Raw genomic sequence first — 17,302 nt, 5'->3', positions numbered from 1 at the left:
CTCGTAAAGCACTGACCTGCGGCTTCTCAGCGCGGCTGATAATGAGCCCTAACGCATTCCGCCGTGCGTCCGAGATCAATGCATGAGCTTATGCACACTGTCCTTGATTAATTTCCACCCTTTTTATCTTACCTCACGCAAAACACCCCGATTTCACCCTACCTTTCCATCATTTCATTCCCTGTCTCTTAAAGACCTCAGCCTATTAAACTGCCGCTATCCTTGAAGCACTTTGAGAGCTCCAGAAGAACCGCGCTCAACGAGAATCCCAGTAGGAGTCACGAGTGGCGAAGAAGGTCATGGAACGAAATCCGTTGCTGAACGCAGCTAAGCTCGCCAGTTCCAAAGGAGCACAAGCTACTGATTATTTAGGCGGTGTTGGAGGACGTACGTGACGCGTCACGCGTGCCACGCACCACACCATGACACCGACATGACATTGATGCCATCGACTTTGCTATCTTGCTGCTCAAGCAAATGTCATGGACGCAATATTGAGGCTGTCACCATGAGGTTGCAAACAACTCACAGGCATGAATCATCTGAGGGGATAAATATTGCAAGAGTTTATAGATGAAGGGCCAGTATTACCTTCGGTAAATGTGAACACGAAAAAAAAAAAAAGACAAGTAGAAGACAAGTAGAAGACATGAAATCCACAGCAGAGCAAGCCTTTAGTGCTTGGTCATGCCGGCATAAGCCTGCCAGAAAGGAGAGAGTGAGTGAGAGGGTAGACTTCAATGCCCCGTTCAGGCTACGTTACGTCTGGGCGGCTCTAACGTACGACACCAGAAAAAACATTCGGCCTTTACGTTTCTGCAGCCTTTAGCAGCTGCGGACTTGCCGCCGCTAAAGAAAAGTATTGCATGCTGCTCTCCCATTACGCGAACCTAGCGAACAAGCTCCGCCTGGTATTTCGATCCTCGCACATTCGCGTTCCCATGCGTTCCATCCGATTCCGACGGCTCACAATGTGCGGCAGCAAAAGTTTTTCACCACCCCCACCACCACTGCTCGGACTTTCTGCGCCGCCTCCGACTGTCTGGCGCCGATCACGAGAGGACGACGGCGCCAAGCGGAATCGGAGACTGCCACTGCTCTCAGACCCCACCTGCCGGAACGCCGAACCGTGCTGTGGAAGGTGAGCGTCCAGACTTAGTCCGCGGCACAAATCAAAAATAAAAAAAAAAAGGCTCAAGCGAACGGCGACCAGAGCGGCAACGTACGACGTTTGTAGATTCGATTTCACGAATGCGCCGATGGCGGGAGTATTGCCAGAGATCTGAGACGCTCCCATGGCTGCCGCACAGTTGAAGGTCGACGGAAAGGCGCAGAAGGCGCACTTTCAGTTTGTCCGAACTGCACCAACCCTTACTGCGGGCCCGCTCTAATGGTATCGCTATCACCCCTGCGCTGCTTTTTGTTACGGGAGTCACATACGCTCGGAAAACAACACATGAAAAAAAAAAACAAAAAAAAAAAGAAAAAAAAAAACGACCTGGACTCGCTTATGTGTACACAGCTCCGAACAACGTGCCGATTTATAAAACATGCGATCTTATCGGTTACTGCCGTTCTTTTGACACATCGATGTTCTGTAGCGTGTTCTGTAATTTATGGGCTTGTCTGTTAATCCGCTCCGTCTTGACGTTGCATATAAAAGTACTGTTTTAAAAAGGAAGAAATGACCAATCTAGCTTGTGTCGACGGCGTGCGATCACAGGTCTGTTAAATTAAAAGTAACGGTAATTTACCTACGTTTGCGGTCTGGGGGATTTCCCCTTTAAATATTTAAATAACGAAGTCTGCCGCCGTGAACATGATGTGAAGCTTTCTGGAGGCATATGTCGCCGCTCAATACAGTTTTTCTTTAAAACATCGGCCACGAGAGTGACGTAACTGGAAGAATGAGAATGGGGTGGTACGCATTTGGCAGCCAACATTGTGAACCCGGCAGAGAGCCATGGAAATAAAAATTATAAGCATAACGTAAAGAGATAGGAGGTGGGCGGAGTGGGTCAGGGAACAAACTGCGATATCTAGTAAATAAATAAATAAACAAATAAATAAATAAATAGCATTGTAGTCAAAATCAAGAAGAAACTTAATGAACATAGGCAGGATATGTAATGAAATGAGAAAGTATCATAACCCATATGCCATGCTAAGGGTAACTGACTCGATTTCAGGGGAAGACGAGCGTAGTAAGGGATGGCAGAATTTTTTTTTTTTTTTGTATTGCGTTTTCTTTTACGCAGCCTAAATAGGGTTTATATAGTCTAGGAAAAAAAAATCACTTGTAGCACGATTAGCGCGAGAAATGAAGTCAGACGGAAGGTACAAAAAGGAGGAAGAGAATGGGAACAGAACGGAATGGACTCCTCTCTGTCTGGATTATACTTAAAAATTTTAATTAAATTTTTAAATATCCTTCTTCCATTGACTAGTATTCCTATGTCCTCAAAATTTATCCAAATTGTTTTAGCAATACTAATTCCTAATTAATAGGTTATTTATCACACAGTGTGAATCGACATCATGAATTCTATTCGTACACATGCAATGAACTCGGGCCAATCCTCCATTGTAGGTATGTGCCATATACACCGAAGGAAATGAAGAAGAAGAATGGACTCTTCGGAGTTGATTCTCTCGTGTTTCCGAGATTGATCTTTCATTCCAGACTGTAAGCGATCTGGCAAGATGCCCCTTCGGCACAGGCCACGTTTATTTCAAATTGGGACCCTCTTGAATGCGAACACGAGGAACCGTCTCCACAGTGCCTATCACGGGTGAAAAATGACATCGCGGACTTTTCGTTATTCCTCCCGCTGGTCTGCTCATCTTCCCCGAGGCGAACAACGTCACCAAAGTTCACGCCCTCGTCATGAGGCCGGCTGGCACCCCGTACGACGGCGGTTTCTTCCAGTTCTTCATGCGGTTCCCGTCGGACTACCCCATGAGACACCGCGCGTTCGCATCATGACCACGGACTCAAGCCGAGTACGCTTCAACCCAAATCTCTACGCCAACGACAAGGTCTGCCTCAGCGTACTTGGAACATGGAGCGGACCAGTTTGGAGCCCGGCTAAATGTTTCTAGAGCGTCTTAATCTCCATCCAGTCTCTGATGAACGAGAACCCTTTTTACAACGAGCCAGGTACCATCCCCGGGTGGTTCAACGCGGCTTCGGCGTGGCACTACAACAATGTCCTCCAGTATGAGACGATAAGGGTGGCAGTGTGCGATATGGTGCAAACCTCCCTCAACAACAGTCGTGAAATCCCTCCAGCCTTCAGGGGGCACATCTTGAAATCGTTCTCCGAGTCATACGACAACTATGAAGGAATCGCCAAGAAGAATAGCAACCTGAATGGCACAAGAATGGAAAGCTTCTGGTCAAGAAAAAGTGTTCGACTACGAAAAGCTGCTGGAGAGACTGAAGGAACTAAATGCTGAAGTGATCAAGAAAGGTGAAGCTGACGCTAAGCAAGCAAACCAGTGAAAGTCATCGTGGCCAACGCAGTGCCGGCCAGTTCCAGCCGTTTCCGAAATTCCTGAAGCCTGTATGGGGAAATTTTGGTTACGGATCTCCGCGTTTATCAGCAAAGAATATACCAGCAGGTTTTTACGAAGCTTTGTCGTAGCTTTTGTAGCTGCTTGCAGAGTGCCGTCTTTATCTGCAAATTGCTAGCTCTACGTATACCAGCAAAGTTTATCTGCCAATATGCTGAGGTGATACACGTGGATACCCTTTCGGCCACCGCGTACCCCTGTGTATGCGCATGACTTTTTGGTGCAAGTGCTAGGATAAAATATACACATCCCTAGAGTCCCCTCTGCGACAAGCTGCGTTACAAGAATACATTTGACTCACAGCGTGAACATGCGAGGGTACGGCACAAAATTGGACTATTCTCCCTGGAGGACTGGACTTCTATCAGCAGGACATAATACGTTCCTTAAAAGAAATGTGAGAATTTCAGACTTCCCGTCACTAATAATATCTTGTGACTGAGTCTGTGATTAGAGCTTGCTCTCTCTCTCTCTCTAAATGCAAGAGCATTGGCCAGTTTCACCGCGGTGTTTGGAGGAAGAACGACGTGAAAAGAGGGACTAATATAGCAGTCGAGCCGACCTGCAGCTGGTTTGAAAGTCACACAGGTTCTGCTCGTTGTATCCGCGGTTCGTTATAAGCGGACCTGGTTTGCTTTAGTCCCTCCCCTCCATAAAGAGAAGACTCGATAAAGTGCCGTTTATTTATTGAACAGGTCGCTTGTGCGCGTCTATTTCTTCCTATCAGACACTATCAAGCCGCTTTCTAAACTCTCCAGCATGATCATATGCTATATATAGCTGTTTGACGGGACACCTTCCGGGGATCAGCCAGTGTGCAGGGACTGCATATACAACTATATTTTATTCTTGTCAGTGGTGATCGGAACATTTCTTCTCTCTATCGCTTAGAAAGTTTAGCAATGAATCATCGCTTAGACTTAGTAAGAATCTGAATTTCGCACCATCTAAGCCCAGCAGCGCAGCTGCTTTTCGACCATGGGCCCAAACATCATGACAGCGCTAAAACAGCATGCATACAGAATGAAGGGTGCTAAGAATGAACCGAAGGCGAGTGACGGAGGCACAGGAAACATGACGAAACGGAAAGGTGGACGAAGGCGCGGCAGTCAAGAAGAATGCATGAAACCGATCCCTCTCAGCTGCATCCGGAATGGCGAGTATGGCACCGCGTCGGTGCGTCGTGCTGCAATTAACAGGCTGCTCGAGCAGGTACACACGACGCGCTCGTACCTGGACCGACAGCGAAGAAGATCCGCAAAGAAATAGACCAAGAAAGTGGGAAATCCTTGCCAGAAGAGAGAGGTATGATAGTGAGGAGTGTGAGAGATGCGTGGGCGGGCCGTCGCTTCCTCGAAGTGGAGGAGGAGAAGGTGAGAAGAGACACTCGGCGCGAGAAGACCCATCGCGAGAGTTGCCGTGCGCGATGCCAGCTCGAGTTGCGACCGGGCCAAGCCGCCAGCCAGCCAACCACGCAGCGGGCAGACCATAATGAAGTCGGCATTATTATTTGCAGAGCCCAGGTAGTCGTCGCCGTCGGCGGCTTTCTTCCCCTCCTCCCCCTGTCCCTGTTTCGCCTCCCCTTCTCTATCTCTTTCCCTCCCACTTCTTTTGCTGGCTTTTTCAGCACCGTAACGATTCGCTCGCTCGCGGGCTCTTCAAAGCAACGAGGAGTCGGAGGATAACGCGTCTTCTCAAACGGGGCACAGTTGTCACAAAGCGAAACTGCAAATATAGGGCGAATTCGCGAATTTAGTGCCTTTTGTGCCGTCAAGAAAAGCTGCCAGCGTGAAAAGCCTTCCTGGCTTTGGATGAAATCGTCTAATTCTTAAAGGAGTTGGAACTTTTCATATTAAACACCGACTATTTCATACAATGGTTCTTTCACTACCTGTTTCACTTAGCTTTCTGACTAATGAAAACTTTGCAATCACATACTGCATTCTATATATTTGAACGTACAGTAAGAGGTATTTGTAAACAAATGTTCTGACGGTGTTGAGCAAAGCAAAGGCGCAAACTGTCCAGCCTATGGCGGTGGACACTCCAGCCGGATCGCGGGGGGAGAGGGGGGGGGGGGGGGGGAGAAGGAAATAAAGACAACACTATTAGCAGAGCTGCACGCATTCAGCAGTAACGACATCTGATTCATGGAGGTCAGGCTGCAGGTTCCATACGACATACCTTGGGACCGCATGCATAGCTAAAGAAGCAGTTAGTAAGGCCTGCAAATGCATTTTCTCCACATTCTGGATACCATCATTAATTACTTCAACGAGGGAATATTAAGTGCACACACCACACTTCTTGCCATATCCAGGCGATGGAGACTAGAAGTGTGAGAGCTAGGTAGGTACAATCAGTTACGCGCATGTACTTTGAACACTGAAAATTTCGTCCATATTTGGAATTTTCTTATAGAAATTTCTGCCCTCCGGTCAAAGAAGTTAGGTGCTTAGAGATTTTAGCAAATGAGTGCCAAACGCTACGGGTCGGTGACTATATCATGGAGCGAACAGCGCGATCTAGGACACACATCGCAAACACCGCGCCGTGCATGCATGTGTTCTGCAATCTGGCGTCCTCTGCGTGTTTATACTTGATGACACGGCTATAAAACGCCACTTAGTCAACGCTGTGTCCTTCTGCTGTTCATTTGTCTCATATGTGCGTCTTATTTCTTGTTTTTTGCTTCATGGTGATTAACCAGCGACCCTGCCAAAACGCGTTATCGGTAACAGTGTCATCCTGCTCAACGTTTACAGGTACAAAAAAAAAAAAATATATATATATATCTGCTGCAAAGTACGAGGCCACCGGTTCCTTTCCGGTCCCGGCGGCTCCATTTGAATAAGAGGAATACGATAAATGCTGAAAACATTCATACACTGAGATTTTGGCGATATATAAATACTAAGTGGTGGGCTGCCTCTTTAAACGACCTGCCTCGTATAACAGTCAAGGTACGCAGAAACACAGTATCAGTAATAACAGCCAAAGCGCTTGTTCTGAGAGTACTGCTGAACCAGATGGCGTGTTGAACGAGACTTCTTAGGCTTGAACACTGAGTTTTTGCCCAATACACAGTCCCTATCATATATACTATGAGAGAAACTGGGAGAGCGTGACCGCCGTGTTTTCAGAGCCGCTGCTACCATTAGCCGGCGAGAATGGAGGGCCCCAATCACACAATGGTTATTGCACATTGCACATGTAACCCCTTTTCCCTAGCATTTAACCCTTGTAGAAGAGCCGAGTACCAGGCCGGGGGATGTCTTGTACCCATAGGAAACCGGTGGGTACCCGCGGCACCGGGGATCGAACCTGGTACCTCCCGAATGTGAGGCGGACGCGCTCTTCCACAAGGCCAGACTCTAATGTGTTTGGTCAGCCCTGCAACCGCGGGAGCCATGTAGACAAGGTGCAAGAAAGTGCGGTATGTTCAAATATTTTCTGCTGATGGCATAAGAAATGATGATTTTGTTATTTTTATTACTTATTGTTCCCCTTTGCTTATGCTGGCGTAAGTAAATACGAAAACTAAATATGCGCGACTCGGTTTTGCGTTTCACGTTTCCCACCAAATGGCCTGGCCAGCCCGGCTGAGTCAATCCAAATGCGGCCGGCCCCCTATTCTGAAGCCCGCAAATGTACACACCGGAATGTCGGACTTGTCCCTGGCAAATAGGAGGCCCCCAAGTTCGGCTGAACTTTCTAAATACCTCTGCTGGCATAGCTGTTGTGGGATATGAAACAGTCTTCGGTTAGTTTTCAAACACGCCAGTTACCTCATTAATGCAACCGTGTCGACCGACCGCTGAAATGTCGCTGAAGTTCCATGCTATGAATCTCCTTCATTGTCGGGGCTGCGCTCACCAAAAGACTTACTACAATGTAGCCAAGTGGCTCACCGCGGGGCATGCGCTTGTGGCCACTGTTATTCACCGATAAAAGGAGGGAAGGGAGGGGTAAGAGGGTATAGGACGAAACCGCATTGTCCGTCTTTCTGCAGCTCGGTCGACGCGACGAGACACTCCAGCGCGCCCGCATCGCGTCGTGCACGGGAAAACAAGAACAGGGCGTCGTCAGATTAGAAGAAGAAAAGAAGAAACAAAAGAGGGCATCTCCAGGTCCACAAGAGACAAAAGATGGGGGCGAGTGGGTGAGAAGTGGGCCCGCAGCGCGCGCGCTCAAATCCAAACAGGGCCGACGCGTACGCGCGAAAGGTAAATTAAAAAGCAATAAAGGCGATAATAACGAACAAGATATAAAGAAGAGAAGTGAGACAAGCGCTCGCTGAATGTTCTCGCTGCCGCCGCAGTCGCACCTGAAACGGGTCACCGATTTCAGCTGCGTCACGCCAGAGGCCAGATCGAATGAGGCAACAAAAGGACCGAGGGCGCGCTGGCGCACCCGCGACCTGCCGCTGCGCCAAGAATATAATGACGAAGGGAGATCAAGAAGGGGGGGAGACAGGGGCCAAGGGTTGTGCGGAGAATTGTTTTGAGGAGAAGGCTTCGCTAAGAGGGCGGAGGCTTCGTTTTCCGCGGATGAAGGCACCAGCAACGCTCCGCGTCGTCGCAAGTCGTCGCGCTTCCTAGACACGCGCATGTGAGAAGAGCGCGCGGCTGGATTGAGGTGCCGTGCGTGTGTTTGTGAGACGCCCATCGTCACGCGACTCTGGAGTCGCGCCGTCACCTCGTTGCTCGTTATGCGGCACCCGCGAGCGAGCGCGCGCGCCGTGAGAATAAATTAAGTGGAAGATGGTGAAGGGGACCGTCGCCGTCGTCTTCTTTCTCTCGGGGTAGGAAAAGGACTCGTCGCGTCACCACGCCTGTATAATGACGCCGCTGCGCGAAGAGACGATGCCGCTACGCGCCGATTCGCACAAGCGGAGATTTCTAACGAGGGAAATACTATAATTAGCATACACCTGCGCGCGCAACCGTACGTATAAGGCATCAAAGGGGAAGACCATCGCGACTTTCTCGAATGCTTGCGGCTTAAGAAAAAAAAAAAAAAAAAAAAAAAACTGCCCTGTTCCGGCGAACGATGGGGTGTTTTGATCCGCCCTTTAGGATTTAGCTGGTGGTTGTTACACTGCCCTGCGATAGTTGTTGGGGACGAAGTCTGTGGGACGGAGGAACACTTGAAGTGCGTACATTGGTTTAGGCAGCTTTTCTTTATTCCTGCATTCTTGAGATAAGAACACATGGTCGGAAAGAGCGTGGACGTACGGTTGAATAAACTGCATTCCGAAACAAACCTTAACAATCAAGCTACCCTCACGTCCCAATAGTTTTTTTTTTGTTTTTGTTTGTTTTTTTTGTTTTGTTTTTTTCAATAGTATCTGAGCAGACAAGCAGAAGTGTGCGACACACAAGGAGCGACACAAAGCTGCAACAAGTGCACCGCTTACTGACAGTGTATAACGTGTTTTGTCTCGGTCACTCAGGGATGTTCAGTCCAGCCCTGCCCAGCCAACCAAAGGGGGAAAGGTCTGGGGTTTGGAGCAGGAAAGCTCATTTGAGACCCATGCGCAGTACTGAAACCAGGAACAATTTCGCTTTTGCAGGAAGCAGAGGTAACCGCGATAACTTTCTATTGTGGTCTCCTGGCTAAGCTAATTTGGTGTTGGCAAGTTTGCCCGGCTATGCACCTCACACACAGAAAATATGTCCTATCTAGCGAAAATAATTCCAAAAGAACTTGATGGACCAAAACTTATGCCCGGAGTTGAACTGACGAAATTCCTTGTTGGTATTGAGGGAAACCATGCAGGAAAGGAGCACTGCGAAGTGCGTGCTCAAAATGCTCAAATGTCCCGTCAGCTCATATAAAGAAAAAGAAAAGAAAAAAGAATGATAGTACAACACGTGACGCCCCACACATTCCACCCCCCCCCCCCCTCCGCCCACTCAGCATTGTCCTATATATGCGCCCTGTCCCGTAGTTCGCTCAACTAATTTTCCTCAACAAAGGCGTTCAGCAATGATCTTACTTACCATTTTCAACACCTAGACACGCGCCGCTTACATCGGACTAACAAAAAAAAAAAAAAAAAAAAAGGAGCTCCTCGCGTAGATATTTTCTCTTCAGCTGACAAAGGCTCCGCTGTCGCATACGCATCTTGGAAGGCCAGCACAAAAGGTTTTTGAAGACATGAACGTCATCTAGACTGCTCCATTTCAGTGCCCGTTTAACCGGAAACACATATGCGACGACAGACCCAAAGGTGGCTTTTCTACGTAAAGAGAACAATCGGAGAAAAAAACACTCCTCTTGTAACGCTCCGACCTTGTTTTCAATCGTGATTGTAATAGTTGAAGGGACACTAAACGTATACTTCATGCATTATCCCAATCTTTCAAGGACAAGAGAATAAGGCTCTGAGATGCACCTCAGGCGTGTGTATAGACGCGCCACCACCACCACCACCACCACCACCACCACCACCACCATCATCATCATCATCATCATCATCATTATTATTATTATCATTATTATTATTATTATTATTATTATTATTATTATTATTATTATTATTATTATTATTATTATTATTATTATTATTATTATTATTATTATTATTATTATTATTATTATTTTCACGAGAAACGCAGCTGTTACTAAGTGTCTTTTATATTTTCCTTATGCTCACCAGGACTAGTGATGTAATCGTGACGTTAGCTTGAAAGCTTTGGTAGGCAAGCGTCGCCTATTATTTACAGTAGTGTTTCTCAGCCATGGACATGGCCCTTGTGGACCAGTGGAAGCCGTGGGGGGAAACCGCTTGAGAAGCGCGATCTTGTGCAGACAGCTGGCACAGTTCCGGAAGCAGGTTGCGGAATTGCTATTGAGTTAAGGCGAAAATTGGCTCTTAAAAAAGATTCGTTAGATACACCTGGAATCGCCTACGCGTGAGAATGCGAAAGCATTAGTCTTTGTGGCCGCAATGCATCTGCAAGTGTCCCGTCCGTCCCGCTTCAGCGCTTCCCCGCTTCCCAGCGGTCTGGCAACCACGGGGAAGACGATAAACAAGGAACAACATGGACTGTGCTATGTACCACTTATTAAGCTTGGTTTGATTTCTTCTACGTTTGGGACGATTTCTTTGGGTCATAAGGGTTACATAGACTGTGTTATGTACCACTTGTTAAGTTTGGTTTGATTTCTTCTACGTTTGGGACGATTTCTTTGGGACATACGGGTTACATAGACTGTGTTATGTACCACTTGTTAAGTTTGGTTTGATTTCTTCTACGTTTGGGACGATTTCTTTGGAACATAAGGGTTTTAACGTTCCAAAGCCACCCACTCTATGAGAGACGCCGTAGTGGAGGGCTCCGGAAATGTCGACCACCTGGGGTTCTTTAATGTGCACTGACATCGCACAACACACGGGCGCCTAGCTTTCGGCCTCCATCGAAAAGCGGCCGCCGTGGCCATGATTCCATCCCGCATCCTTGGGCACAGCAGTCGAGCCCCTTAACCATTCCACCACTGCGCGGGTCGGTGTATACCAAGTGTAGCTCAACACTGTTATTAAACGGCTATCCTAAATCGTATAAAGACATCTTACAGTTAATTCGCTCCAATCTTAATGTTGCTTGCAAGTGCACATTAGCCAATTATTACAACAGTAATTCGTCCATATCTTACTAAGAACGATAAGGCGCTGAATTACATGTCTAGGGGTTGTTCGCAAAATTCTTCAAAGCGGTTATTTACTAGCAATTCGTTCAACATTTTCTGATCAACTGATAACGTTATTGCGTGGATCAGGACTTTCTCGTGCAATAGTTTTGTCAGGCATTGTTAACTGATTTTCTTCGTCCAATGAAAGGATTCGACCCATTATATAGGAATCGTATTGACTTCGACATCCTATGGCTGAACTCAAAGCAAGGCTCCTGTTTTGATGCGCGAGCAAAATGGCAAAGCGTCCACACTAAGGCGCAATTAAGACATCTATCCCTAAACCAAGTGCATCAGTTCCAGCCGAATTGAAACTAATCCCAGCCGCACAGCACTCATTGCAGCCAAGCCCTAACCTGCGGCCATTTATTTTCGGAAAGCGAGACATGACGCAGTTACTCACATTTCAGAAGCTCGGGCTTTTCCTCCTTCCGGAACGCTTGCCGTCCGGTACTTCACAGCGGACAGCGTTGCTATGGAAATCTGACCGTATATACCGCTCGAAATCAGGATCAATTAACTTCGGAATCAATAATTTGAATAGGGAAAAACGACCCGTTATCTCCGCGCTATTCCCAACACGCGCGGCTAACTAGGTTTTTAAGAAGAAAAATTTGGAACATGTCGCGAGTTTTCTTGCATGCATAATTAAAACCGCTCGCGAAAGTAATTCGAAAAAGAGAGCTCGATATCCGCTCGGTCCAAAGTATAGAAGAAAGGAAGAAAAAAGGGCCTGGAAAGGATCTTTCATTTTTGGACAAATAATCATGACACAGCAAACAAGCACTCGGTTTTGCAGCAGGTCTAGTACACCGGCTTGTGAATGGAGTCCTCTTTCCAAAATTGAGCGATGTAGCTCCAAAGCTAAAAAAAAAAAAAAGAAAAAAAGAAAAGAAAAAAGAAACGAAGCCTGCGTTTGATGCTAATCAGGAAAACTGCTAACTGAAATCCGCACCAGGTCCCATGGCTGGCACACTAGAACTATACGGGGCTTTCGTGATCAAGAAGTGGCATCAGATTATTGACTGGATTTACGCCCTGGATCGAAAAGAGTCGTGTGTTGCGTGGCTGTATATTGTAAACTAGTAAAGCGATTTGGCTCGTCGTGTCGGTTTACAAAACAACACCTTGGAGTGTTGAGTTTGAAGTGCGGCGCCTTTCACAGGTTAGCGTACATGTACGATTTGAGAAACCCAGATTATAGAGATAACATGCAAAACAATTCGCGCTCAGCAGACAAGTAAAACAGTCTGAGCATTACAATGGCTGAATGCGGGAACGTCCAGGAATAGCTATGTGAAGCCTGGGTGGGTATGGTTCCATCGAACCTCGCAAATGGAGCAATGTGAACGGCTTCCCGAGTAGTGCACCAATATTGTTGAGCCTTCTCTAATCTTTAGCCACCGTCTGAACTCGCCTTTTATTGTACCTTTCCTGCAACACGGTCCCTTCAAAATAGCACATCCGACCAACTGGCCCCGTCGTCTATCCTATTACTCTAAAACCAGCATCGTCTTTAGTTTACTTTATTTTTGTCGACATATGTATGAATTGTCGCATACTCAAGTCTCGCAGCTGTCTCCGGGCTCTCGATCCCCTTCCTTGGATTCCAAGTAGACAAAATTATCCCATTATCTTTCAAACAAGCGAAGAAAACCATCGATATACCAAAACCCTCTTATAGCGACACTGCTTTGAACAATATATCGGATATAACGATGGGCAGCCGCAGCACCGTCACCTTTATTGCGTGTTATATGGTAACATAACTTGCATTATAACAGTGCTGTAATACTAGATTATTGGTTGTAACAATAATATCTCGTCACTGACCACCAACCCTAGCAGGAAAAGAGACTCGCAAACGCAGTGACTGTACGAGCTAAACCATATCACGAAGTCCTAAAAACGATCAAGTCTTTGAGGGACTTCACTTGTGCTAAAAATTTCACGCGGCTACGTGCAACATTTGAACGTCAGGCAGACACTAGTTGTCAACAAGATCGATTGCCGGGAAACAGGCAAAGCTGACTTATAACGAGCCTCTACCTTGCAAATAAGTGAAAACGGTAACCTACGTACTTCCCTGTCAATAAAACTTCTCATGTTTTGATGTTTTTTTTTTGTTGTTGTTGTTCCAGCTCATCCCGTTTATTACAATTACCAATTATAAGAACGATATTTTCGTGGCACTTATATATTATTATAAGTGGGTTTGTATTTGATATCGATCACGCGATTGTGTTCCAGCGTGTACAAGTTCGTTTGAGGAAAACTTTGCCATATATAAGGTCAACCGAGATGGCTTTCAGACGTCAAACCTGAAAATAAATTGAGCGCGGCTTCAAGATTCCTTTCCATTATAGTTTAGTTTCGAAGCGAAATTAAAGAAAAGATATATGATGAATCCAACGCGGTGAAAACTCTTGCTGTAACACCTGAAGCGTAGGCTGTACCAGAAAAGCTTTCAATTTTAAACATCTTCAAAATTAAATTTAAGCATCTGCAAACGGATCGACAACGCCGCAGACCTGTAGAAAAAATATCAATTTTTTTGTCTGTTCTCGGTTTTGTCGTTCAGGTCTGAAATCGTGCAGAGGAAGTAGACTATATGCTAGAAGATCAAACATCGAATGCTTCGTGCAGAGCTGTACTAGATATGAATGCAGAGTTTGCTTTATGCAAACAAATGGTACAATATCGATCTGTATCCAAGCAGCATATGTACTGTACATGTATACCGGTTGTTTCAGCAAAGATGAACTGGAATTTTTAAGGATAGACTTTTTGTAATACTTAGATGGCTTCATCTGCGCTTCAGTACCAGTGTTGGTTGACATCAGCAAAATATATATATACCTTAAGTTAAAAGACAGCCTCATTCCATGCCACCCCATGGCAAGTCTTCGAATAATAATAATAAAAAAAAAGAGTGACTCATGCTAGCAGGTCAGCATGGCTAACTAAATTTTAGTAGTTTACATTTCAACTATTTCAAAGTGACTAAATGTAACTGGAGATTTCTAGCCAGCCGTTAGTAGCAGCCGCGCACTATTTAATTTTTTTTAGAAAGCTACTTCCCTCGCCGCCGCATGTTGCTCAACCAAGTTTCGTTCACCACGCGCCCTTTTCGAAAAGCGCGCGCTCCGAAACGTCAATCACATTCACTACACGTAGCTCGGACGCCTAAATGCCACTTCACTTGCCGTACGTGCTCGCTGCTCAATCGCACAGAAGAGAGGCCCCGTTACAGGTGCACCACGCATTAACATGTATTTGTTGACGTCTCTCCTCGGCCGGAAGAAAAGGCACTCATTTCGAAAAGGACGCGCGGTAAACAAAATTAGCACAATGTAAAAGGAAGTTGCATGCTCGAAATTTTCCGCCGGGTTGGCGCAGTGGTTAGGGCGTTCGACTACTGTGCCCAAAGGTGCGGGATCCTGGCCTCGGCTGCTGCTTTGTCGGTGGAGACGAAGAGCCAGGCGCCCGTGTGCTGTGCGATGTCAGTGCACGTTAAAGGACCCCAGGTGGTCGAAATCTCCGGAGCCCTCCACTGCGGCATCTCTCATAGTCTGAGTCGCTTTGGTACGTTAAACCCCGTGAACCCTTAATCATTAACCATGTTCGAAATTTTAAAAAGTAGCTTGGGTATTACTGAAGGCCGGCTAAAGATTTTTAGTTACGTGCAAGCACCTAAGGGTGATAGTTAACCGTATACTATTACAATTTATTTAATCATCGGACTAGTCAGCATGATTCACACCTTTTCTTATGTCGGCTAACACAAACGCCAATCAAGCCATCTCGATATCTCAAGAAGACTATTCTTCCAATCCACTTTCGCTGAAAAACCCTGTATATGTGACTTCGGCCGCGAGTATTGAATTCGTTAAGTACGCTAATAGCCTGCAGTAGAAGCAACACAACAAAAAAGCATCATGTACTAACAACAGTCCATGACAGACTTGTTTGGGCAGTTCTATATGCATGTTCTTCATGCAGGCAACGAATGACTTGAACACAAAAAGCAAAAATAATATTGTGAACGGCAGCTATTGAGAACTGGTCACTTATAAGCTCAAATATTTTACATTATTTCAGTTCATGCAAAATTTCTATATATAGCATCGTAAGTAAATAAATAAAGCGTTTTCATCCCCCTCCCCCCTCTACTATAATCACAGCGGGTTTGCAGCTGCTACGTGTCTCAGACTCTCACAAGGCTTGCAACGTAATACTTTTAAATGTACGCAAAAGGAAAACCAGCATGCGTACGCAAATAGGCTTGCGCTGGAGATTGCAGGGCAAGCCACAGGGTGCTTCCTGCTTGGTACGGCTTAGTTTCTCACACACTGGGCCGTATAATCCAGTTTATTTTTCACATAAATAACTAGGCATCTAACTATCAACTACTGTTTATTCAAGTCATTGCTCTTTCCATTTATTTTTCAAGTCTATAACAATAGGGACAGATGAGGATCCAAATTTTCAATAACATCTTGGATGAGACACACAGACAGGAATAGGAAAAGACTTTGCTGCATAGAAAAGTAAATAATACGCATAGAGTTCCGAAACTTGCTACAAAAGTTGTTCGATATAAAGTAGCTCTAGATCTCGCACTTGCACGTAGTGTGCATATACAGGGCACGTGCTACGCCCGCACACGTGTTGTTCCTTTTTCCAGCAAGTAACAACTAACTTGCATGAAGATGCATATAATCTGCACATTTATGTACGTTCCCTTGTCCTAGAAACTTAAAACCAAGCCGATGAGGCCCGATCCAGCTCGGAGCTTTCAGCAATAGTGCAGCACACTGGAGCACTACGCTCCGAAGCGTTATGGAGCAGCTCTGCTCCATAGCGGTGAGTCATAAACGGGCTGCTTCGGAGCACTTCATATATGAACGACATATCGCGCAGCTCTGTGGCGTTCACTCCGTCCACGAACTCTCAATAAGTGAGTTTCAAGGAAACGACATCGGCTCTTTCATACGCGGCTCCTTGCGCGCCTTGCGAGAGAGAGAGCGATCTGTGTATACGCGCATGCGCATAGAGCGCAAGCGGCGACGGCAGAAAGAGGCAAGGACTGGCGGAGTTGCCGCGAGTGCGTTGCGGCGGCCTTAATTGGGAAATGCGGAGACGGCGGCGGAGTAGGTCTGCCGGAACTTTATAATTGCCCCGCTTGGCGAAAGACAAACAGCAGAGCGGGGCGTCGACGACGGAGGAGGGGTGGAAGGAAGCAAACCGAGCGAAACTCGAGTGAATGCATCAGTGCTCGGCCCCATGGTGGAAGGGTGGAGAAAAAAAAAAAAAAAATTGGTAGGAGTGAAGACGGCGAAAGAGAGAGGAGAGAATATTGTCCCCAGAAAAGCGTCACGCGTCGGAGCTGCACGAAGAAGCTTGATCCGGAACGGCGACTACGACGACGACATTCATGTTGCATTGTCGTCAACAGGGGCATCCTTGAAACGCACGTGGCGTGCGACAGAGCGCTGCATTCGAGGGAAGGGAACGGCGACTACGACGACGACATTCATGTTGCATTGTCGTCAACAGGGGCATCCTTGAAACGCACGTGGCGTGCGACAGAGCGCTGCATTCGAGGGAAGGGCTCTTTCGCGAGCGGCGCGAGATGGTTTCCCGCCCTTTCTGCATTCTCGCCCTTTGCGCCGCTTGCCTGGGCACAGTGGAGTTACGAAACCCTGTATCGCGATCCTGACTCACCGCGTCACGTGAAGTGACGCACTCTCTGCTTTACGCTTCAAGCGCTATGCTCTGTACAACCTACAAGAAATGACTGCGGGAAAGATGTATATTGTACTACAGATTGTAAAACGTTGCAAGGCGGAGCCACCCATTCTGCGTTCCTTAAGACCACAAAGCAACTCTAGTTGGGAATTTAAACCGGGATACATGAATCTCTCGGTGAAGCAACACTCTGCTATATGTCGCAGTAGATATGAAGTTCTTAATTTATTTTTTTTCCTTCTATATGGTCCACACTTTGTAACCAACCCGATGAGAA

General features: G+C 46.6%; 1 protein-coding gene and 1 pseudogene across 2 annotated transcripts in view; one reads left to right on the top strand and one right to left on the bottom strand.

Annotated features, from left to right (window-relative positions):
• The window catches only part of LOC146197306 (uncharacterized), a 525,739-nt gene that overhangs the window by 196,636 nt on the left and 311,801 nt on the right, over positions 1 to 17,302 (bottom strand). The gene's annotated exons all lie outside the window — the stretch shown is intronic.
• Positions 972 to 3,459, top strand: LOC146197307 (ubiquitin-conjugating enzyme E2 Z pseudogene; annotated as a pseudogene).

The sequence above is a fragment of the Amblyomma maculatum genome, chromosome 3 (assembly GCF_055883805.1).
Source record: "Amblyomma maculatum isolate TAMU_Amacu chromosome 3, ASM5588380v1, whole genome shotgun sequence".
In the NCBI taxonomy this organism is placed as follows: Eukaryota; Metazoa; Arthropoda; class Arachnida; order Ixodida; family Ixodidae; genus Amblyomma; species Amblyomma maculatum.
Note: the sequence above shows the minus strand (reverse complement) of the source record. Positions and strands in the feature narration are given on the sequence as shown.